A 9,095-nucleotide genomic window follows, 5' to 3' on the forward strand; every position below is an offset into this window, starting at 1 on the left:
CGTTTAGCGTAATTTTAACAAAGGGCGATCTTTTCATTGACAAAATAACAAAAACCCTCTGATAGCATGAAATTTATCCAAGGGAGTGGATAATGATTACAGTACAGCATAGTGAATGACACTTAATATTATATAAAAGCAATTAATGTAAATTCTATCTCATTTTTTAGATTGTAATAAAATATTCCTAAGGGAAGGGCGTTTTAAAAGGTTATAAAGTAACTGAAAGTACAATATCTCATATAACTTCAACTTATTAAAACATTATTTTGAGTTAGGCGTACTTTTTTGTAACGATCACTAAACAAGATTATTTTAATAAAAAAAAATATAAAAAGACTATTTTAATAAATCTTATTGGTTCCGTTTAATTGAGCTTGAACAGTCGACGGTAGCAGCGATTGATATCTAGCGTCCACATACTTCAAAATATAATCCGTCAGTTCCTTGTATAGTTCAGTAAACTGAGGCTGATTTGTATCGATCTGACAGAAGTTTGTAAAGTTGCATTGTGGCTGAGAATTTGGAATTAGTAAGCTGCAAAGTGACTTATCTAAATTTCAATTTGTTAACAAGCAAAACGAAATCAGGGTAAAATGAAACCTAAAGTGAGTTAGTTATTTTTTTGTTACTAAAAAACAAGAATAAAGACTAACAAAGCATAGACAACGTTCGCAGGACATCCGCGAACGACCGTTCATTGAACGCCGCCGTTGTTCAAAGTGCTTGGGCCATAAAAAAACTTAACAAATGATCAGATAATAATATTATCAAACACGCATTACAGATGTTAGACTGAAATACGATTTCATTAATAAGAAAAAATGTATACCCTTTACATTTTTCTAATTATGTTTTGAGGTCTAGACAGACAATAATAAACACTTTTAATTAAATTGCAATTTCAAAAATTCAATATGCACCAAAACTCCTTATATTTTGTTTCAATTTAAAATTTTCATAACTTCGTTTTTACAAAGTGAAGCTACAAAGTACAATATCATAATTATCATCCGCTTTTCATGGGCTGGCACTACCGTGTTAAATTGAAGGTCCCATGATAATCGCCATATATACACATCTGCGGATGGTTCAAAATTCCAAATTTTGCCAGTTCATGTTAAATGTAGAATACTGCTTAAGGCGGTGGCTAGAGGTCGTGGACGGTAACTTGCACATTCCATTACCGTCCATGAACCGGGTTATTCAAACATGGCCTGCATCATTCTTAATTTTGTCGTTTTGTACGTTCTTTAAGGATTCTTTATTTCGATCTATTTTAATGTTTCTAAAATCGAAAATGAATTTCTTTTCTAAATTTAATATGTACTAATGTGTCAAGATTTTTTACCTTAATGTGTTTTTTTTGTATTATCTGATCCCACGGTAGGGAATCACGTGACTTTTACGGTTACGCGTACAGACAATATGGCGGCCTAAAAACCTCGCTTCACATGTGTTTTTAAGGTAATTCTTTATTATATCCCTTTTACTTACATACGAGAACTGTTGCAGCCTACGCAGAATAAAGAATTGTTACCGCCTATACCTTAGTTTCCACTCCTGTGCTCATAGATTTTACAAACACTCAAAAATTCAACAGAAATTTTCAATGTGAACAATTATATTTCGGGTAACATTCACGCAAAATTTGTATTTTTTATGAATTTGATTAAACTACGTCGAGTTAGCAATGAGAAAATGTTAATAGAATTTCTTTATTTGAAAATGTAAATATTAGGCATGTTAAATGTTGACTGGTCATTTTCTATTCCAAAACATGAGAGAAAAATGATTTGGGTAACTCCCACGCATACTTTTATTGTTGATAACTCCCACGCAATATTTTATGGGCAGGCAATATCTATGCAGGTTATAGCCTATATATTGATTGAACAAATCATGATTGATGCATTTAGCCTTAAACGTTCAAAGAATTTTGAATAATATTAAAAATACCGCCAAAAGGTCCTGGATAGAAGAAAGCCCCTATGGATAGCAGAAATACATACTCACGTGAATATATTAATGAAGTTTCGATATAGATGAATTAATCGCAGAAATTAAAATAAAAGTCTCAAATATAAGAAGGAGGTCGATTTCAGTATAAGCACAATTACAGTTGTCATTTTTCATAGTTTGCAGATATGGGCTGTTCCAGTTCGGGTATTGTTTGTGGATAATGTTGAGCAACATTTGTCTTAATGACCACATAAACTGGCTACTCGGCACAGGACTTTGTAAATGTTGTGACAAATCGAAACGTGACAGGTATGGCATTTTATGTTATTCGTTATATTAAGATGTTAAAGACATTCAAGTCATTTTATCACTTAGTCTTTTATGAAACCAACTTTTTTCAAATTAGTGTCTGTATTTAACATTATTATGTTGTGTGTGTTTTTTTTTAATCTAAAGCATAAAAGAAAACAACCTAAAGTATATTAGAATGGGTCTTTTATTTTACAAACTAGGTAATAAAATCTAGAGGTCTTATGTTTGAATGTCATCTTAATATCAGCAGTAAAACCCGTAACGTTTCCGATTTGCTGGGCTATAAAATGTTTTACCACAACATTTATAAGGTCCTGTGCCTCGTAGACCGTTCATGTGGTCAATATTTGAGACCTATCCGCGAATAAAATGTTTCCCACATTTATCACAAACAATATCCGAGATGGAACCTTCCATATCTGCAAAATATGAAAAATGACAACTGTAATTTTACTAATAAAAACAGAAATACAAAACCTCCTTCTAATATTTTGGACTTTTGTATCAAAACGCGACCTAATTGAATGTTTTGGGTTTGGTAGGCCTTACGCGAAGTTATTGATGTCCTTGGCAATTTATGATTTTACAAGCCATGCCTTTTTGAAATTTATTTATCATATTATTGTAACCTATAAGCAGATGCAGTGTTGTTCGCCCCATATAATTTACGCCCCAAGACGATTCGTCAATTTAGCTGTATTAATTTTATATCTTAGTAATAGTAAAATTAAATGTGAATTAGTTTGAAAAATACATTAAATCCATTGCATTTTCAAAATAAATATTGATTAAACTGTTTGTGGTTAAATAATAAAGTTGAGTGTTAAATTTTAAGTTTAATTGCCGTGAATATATAGGGAATAATAAGTTTATTTTATATTCTAGATCCTGGTCCTGGCTGAAATTTAAAGTATTACAGCTGTAGCTTCTATACCATAAATTTAACATGGAAAGGACTGTTCTTGGGAAAATGCTGACGTAACTGATGGGAGCAGTTTTTCTTACCAATCATAGGTCAGACTTAACCCTTTCCCCCATGAGCATATTTGTGAAAAGTGGCCATTTTCACTGAAAAGCCCCCTCTTACAAGTTCAAACTGCTATGAAACTATGAAAAATGATTCAATACTAATCAAACTTGGCACAAATGTTGACTGGACCATTGCTTTTGTAACGACATGCTCAGTCTTAAATTTCCTGTTATCATGGCAACGAGGGGTAAAGGGCTAACAAAAAATGATGAAAAACTTTTGAATCACCCAAAATCTAGTTTTTACATGTTAACATGTGGTCTTTTTACCTAAATTTGGTGAATAATTGTTGTTTTGTAACATTTATAATTTTTTTAAGTTAACCCTTTCACCCATGAGCATATTGAGTAAAAAATGGCCATTTTCACTGAAAAAGCCTCCTCTTTCAAGTTAAATTTCCTGTTACCATGGCAACGAGGGGACATCTCAAAATTGCCAAAAATCACTATTTTGCCTCGATTTTTTCCATCAAAATTTACTTCAAAGTGCTGCAACTTCTCAAGGGATTGAGATAGAGTCAAAGGCTTTTCAGCGTTGGTTACACCTTACCTTATGATCGACCTGGTGTCATTTAAAGCCTCTCACAAGTCCAAAATTTTCTTTGTGATGAGGGGGACTCCGCCCCCCTTCAAACCCCCCAAAAAGAAGGGGGCACATCCCCCTTCTGGCAACCCCCTGAAGTATCTTTTGGACAGGGGGCGGCGCCGAAAAAGTGCTCACTTTTTTTTAACAACATTTCTCAAACGAAAACATGTGTTTGGGGAAAAATAGGACATTTTCTCACTATTTCAGGTCTAAAAAAAGGGGGGGGTCGAAAGTGCGTTGTTTCGCGTATATATGAGGTTAAGGGTTAAATAGCTTCTTTTTAAAAAGTTTTTGTTGTTTTTGTACATAATTTACTGTCAATATGAAACTTCAGCTGTATCTTAATTTCTATATGCTGTTTTATTATGTAAATCTTAGAAGATAAGCATTTTAAGATAAAAACAAATCACTAAGTTGATTAATTATATATAATTTGAGATTGACCAAGTCAATTTTAACATGTAACTTCTTATTTTATTTGCAGAAGCAGTAGAAGTATTCAAACACCATCATGACACACTTTAGACATACCACAGAGAGCTCTAGAAGAAGAACTAGTGGTAGATTGGAACAGATTGTAGCTTAATTGTTAAACTAAAAGGACTTCTTAAATCGTTTTGAATTTTAGCTACACTTGAACTGTAGTTTTGAAATAAAATAGCTGAAGTATTTAATAGTGTCTTGATTTTTTGTTAAACTCTGTTACGTACAGTACTTTGCTTTATATTTATATTAAAGTATGTTGAAATGACATTGAAACTTAAACGTTGTGCCAACGTTGAACTTCAACGTTTTTTAAACTTTCAAATTCGAACATAAATCTAACGTTATTTCAACGTTGAAATCTGATCATACTTCAACGTTGTTCACCGTTGATGTGTCTGCTGGGTTACTTCTATCAAGGACCTATTTGCGGTATTTTTAATATTATTCAAAATTCTATGAAAGTTTGATGCTAAATGCATCAATCATGATTTTTTTCAATCAATATCTAGGCTATAACCTGCATAGATATTGCCTGCACATAAAATATTGCGTGGGAGTTATCAACAATAAAAGTATGCGTGGGAGTTACCAAAATCATTTTTCTCTCGTGTAATGGAATAGAAAATGACCAGTCAACATTTAACATGCCTAATATTTACATTTTCAAATAAAGAAATTCTATTAACATTTTCTCTTTGCTAAATCGACGTAGTTTAATCAAATTCATAAAAAATACAAATTTTGCGTGAATGTTACCCGAAATATAATTGTTTACATTGAAAATTTCTGTTGAATTTTTGAGTGTTTGTAAAAGCTATGAGCACAGGGGTGGAAAATAAGGTATAGGCGGCAACAATTCTTTATTCTGCGTAGGCTGCAACAGGTCTCGTATGTAAGTAAAAGGGATATAATAAAGAATTACCTGAAAAACACATGTGAAGCGAGGTTTTTAGGCCGCCATATTGTCTGTACGCGTAACCGTAAAAGTCACGTGATTCCCTACCGTGGATCCTCCCGCCTCCTTTTTTTACCTTCTCCCTTTTTCACGTTGCCTTTAACTTGTTGATCTTTATTCTTGTTTTTTTTATATAATATTTGTTGTTGTTGTTGTTTTTGTTTGTTTTTTAGCTCACCAGAGCCGAAGGCTCAGGGTGAGCTATTAGTATCAAAGGGGGATGCTCCGTCGTCCGTCGTCATGCGTTAACAATCGTCTTCTTATCTGAAACTACTAGGCAGATTTACTTCAAATTTGGTCTGTAGCATCCTTGTGACAGACACACTTGAATTTGCTCATGTCATTCCAATTGGCCCCTTTTAGGGGTCAGCAGAGCTAAAAGTAGAAAAACCTTTAAACATCTTCTTCTACAGAACTAATGGATGGATGATCACCAAACTTTGTCTGTTGATCTAATAGATGGATGATCACCAACCGTTGTCTGTTGCATTCCTGGGTAGTTTTTTATCAAGTTTTCTCATATTAATTTGATTGGCCCCTTTTAGGGTTCTCTAGGGCTAAAAATAGAAAAACCTTTAAACATTTTCTTCTACAGAACTAATTGATGGATGATCATCAAACTTTGTCTGTAGCATTCTTAGGTGGTCTTTTATCAAGTTTGCTCATATGAATTTGATTGGCCCCTTTTAGGGGCCGCTAAAGCTAAAAATAGAAAGACCTTTAAACGTCTATTTCTACAGAACTAATTGATGAATGATCACCAAACTTTGTCTGTAGCATTCTTGGGTATTCTTTTATCAAGTTCGCTAATATTATTTTGATTGGTCCCTTTTAGGGGTCTCTAGGGCTAAAAATAGAAAAACCTTTAAACATCTTCTCCTACAGAACTAACTGATGGATGATCACCAAACTTTTTCGGTAGCATTCTTGGGTAGTGTTTTATCAAGTTTGCTCATATTAATTTGATTGGCCCCTTTTAGGGGCCGCAAAAGCTAAAAATAGAAATACCTTAAAATGTCTATTTCTACAGAACTAATTGATGGAAGATCACCAAACTTTGTCGGTAACATTCTTGGGTAGTCTTTTATCAGGTTTGCTCATATTAATTTGATTATCCCCTTTAAGGGGTCTCTCTAGCTAAAAATAGAGATACCGTTAAATGTTTATATCTAGAGAACTAATTGATGGATGATCACCACACTTTCTCTGTAGCATTCTTGGGTAGTCTTTTATCAAGATTGCTCATATGAATTTGATGGGCCCCTTTTAAGGGCCGCGTAAGCTAAAAATAGAAATACCTTTAACTGTCTATTTCTACAGAACTAATGGATGGATGGTCACCAAACTTTGTCTGAAGCATTGTTGTGTAGTCTTTTATCCAGTTTGCTTATATTATTTTGATTGGCCCCTTTTATGGGTCTCTAGGGCTAAAAAGAGAAAAACCTTTAAACATCTTCTTCTACAGAACTAATTGATGAATAATCACCAAACTTTGTCGGTAGCATTCTTGGGTAGTGTTTTATCAAGTTTGCTCATATTAACTGATTGGCCCCTTTTAGGGGCCGCAAAAGCTAAAAATAGAAATACCTAAAAATGTCTATTTCTAGAGAACTAATGGATGGATGACCACCAAACTTTGTCTGTAGCATTCTTGGGTTGTCTTTTATTAAGGCTGCTCATATTAATTTGATTGGCCCCTTTTAAGGGCCACTAAAATTAAAAATAGAAATACGTTTAAACATCTTATTCAGAGCCAATCGATGGATGATCACCAAACTTTGTCTGTAGCATTCTTGGGTAGTCTTTTATCAAGTTTGCGCATATTAATTTGATTAACCCCTTTTAGGGGCGGCGTAAGCTAAAAATAGAAACACCTTTAACTGTCTATTTCTTCAGAACTAATGGATGGATGATCCCCAAACTTTGTCTGAAGCATTGTTGGGTAGTCTTTTATCACGTTTGCTCATATTATTTTGATTGGTCCCATTTAGGGTCTGCTAAAATTAAAAATAGATATACATTTAAACGTCTATTGCTACAGAACTAATGGATGGATGATCACCAAACTATGTCTGTAGCATTATTTGGTAGTCTTTTATTAAGGCTGCTCATATTAATTTGATTGGCCCCTTTTAGGGGCCACTAAAATTAAAAATAGAAATACGTTTGAACATCTTCTAATTCAGAGCCAATCAATGGATGATCACCAAACTTTGACTGTAGCATTCTTGGGTACTCTTTTATCAAGTTTGCTTATATTAATTTGATTAGCCCCTTTTAGGGGCCACTAAAGTTAAAATAGAAAAAAACCTTTGAACATCATTTCCTATTGAAATAATTGATAGATGATCACCAAACTTTGTAGCATTCTTAGGTAGTTATATCAAATTTCTTATTAATTTGATTAGCCCCGTTTAAGCTAAAGCTTTAATAATCCAGGTCATGGCATTTCTTCAAATTATTGTTTAAACATATTCTATGCTCAAATTTGATATTAGAATATATTGACATTCCAACACTGAAAAGCAGTTGTTTCTGATGAGCGACTCAGGGCGATCATGGCCCTCTTGTTTTAACTTGCTTTTGATCGTTTTATTTGTGCACAATTGTTGTGAAAAATGATATCTGTTGTTTTATATAGATTTATATATATGCATACTTATACATGTATAATATCTGTGTAAATCACGAGATCGTTATAAATATGACTTTGTAAATGACCAAATGCTAGTTATTTGCTAATTCGCCAATACAGAATAATCTGTGTATTGAGTTTAACCATTAATGATGGTGGTACAACTAAAACATAATTTGCAATTTTTGTTTCTATTAAATATACAAGTACAAATGTTGCTGCAATGCAGCAATTAAGAAGCTCCGCGCAAAAAATGCGCTCATTACAGATACCTTACCAAATTATTCCTACGCACAGGTCATGTTATATTCAGATTAAGTACTATTGTAGATTTTTTTGCATTGTTATACTTATCTTATGCACTGTCCATAATTAAAAAGAGGGGCCAGATATTTAATTTGAAAAAATGCTTTCATTGATGCCTACCTGGTAAGGATTGAATACAAACAAGACTGACAAGACTTGTAAATGTTATTTGACATGACTGTACTGTGTTACTGTAGTCAGTAACATAAGATGATAAAAATATCAAAGTCTGTTTTTTATAATTATAATTGTAACAAATATACAAATAGTAACAAAAGGGACTAATATTATAATATAGTAATATTACATGCATTTTTTTCATGTCAAATTAAAAAATATGGTTTCTTTAAATACTGATAGAAGACCGTTACCTGAATTTTAGGCAGAACTAACATCATGTTCGTGCGAGTCAAAGATATAAAAGCTACTTGACATGGGTGATATATAAAGAGCTATTGTTAATTGATTTATTAGGAGATCAATATACTTTTTGCTAAATTGCTTTAAAACCTTTCATAGAAAAAACCATACACCTCATGTTTAAACTGCAGATCAAAGTTTCAGTTGTTACCAATGATGTAATCTATCTATCTATAGTCTATGCTTAATGACGGTCCATCCGCCCGTACGGGCACAAAATGCAGCTTTCGCTGTCGAGTACGGACCCCGGACATGTCACCAAGCACAAAAAGTTGACAATTTACCTCCGTGCATTACCAATGATGCTGTGTTTGTGTGTGTATTTGCGTTTATTTATACTTGCCACCGGTTGCCCATATGGGCGAGTCCTCCAGACGAGTATTAGTCATTTTAGATTTTGGAGG

The 9,095-nt window shown here is 33.3% G+C and overlaps 1 long non-coding RNA gene across 1 annotated transcript; it reads left to right on the plus strand.

Annotated features, from left to right (window-relative positions):
- Nucleotides 1-2,049: 2,049 nt before the first annotated feature.
- Nucleotides 2,050-4,442, plus strand: LOC132755428 (uncharacterized). The gene is made up of 3 exons (XR_009629209.1): nucleotides 2,050-2,271; nucleotides 3,160-3,288; nucleotides 4,374-4,442. It is a non-coding gene; the product is annotated as an uncharacterized LOC132755428 (long non-coding RNA).
- The last annotated feature ends 4,653 nt before the right edge of the window (nucleotides 4,443-9,095 follow it).

Source organism: Ruditapes philippinarum, unplaced genomic scaffold (assembly GCF_026571515.1).
Source record: "Ruditapes philippinarum isolate M1 unplaced genomic scaffold, ASM2657151v2 ctg2049_1_1_1_1, whole genome shotgun sequence".
NCBI lineage: Eukaryota > Metazoa > Mollusca > Bivalvia > Venerida > Veneridae > Ruditapes > Ruditapes philippinarum.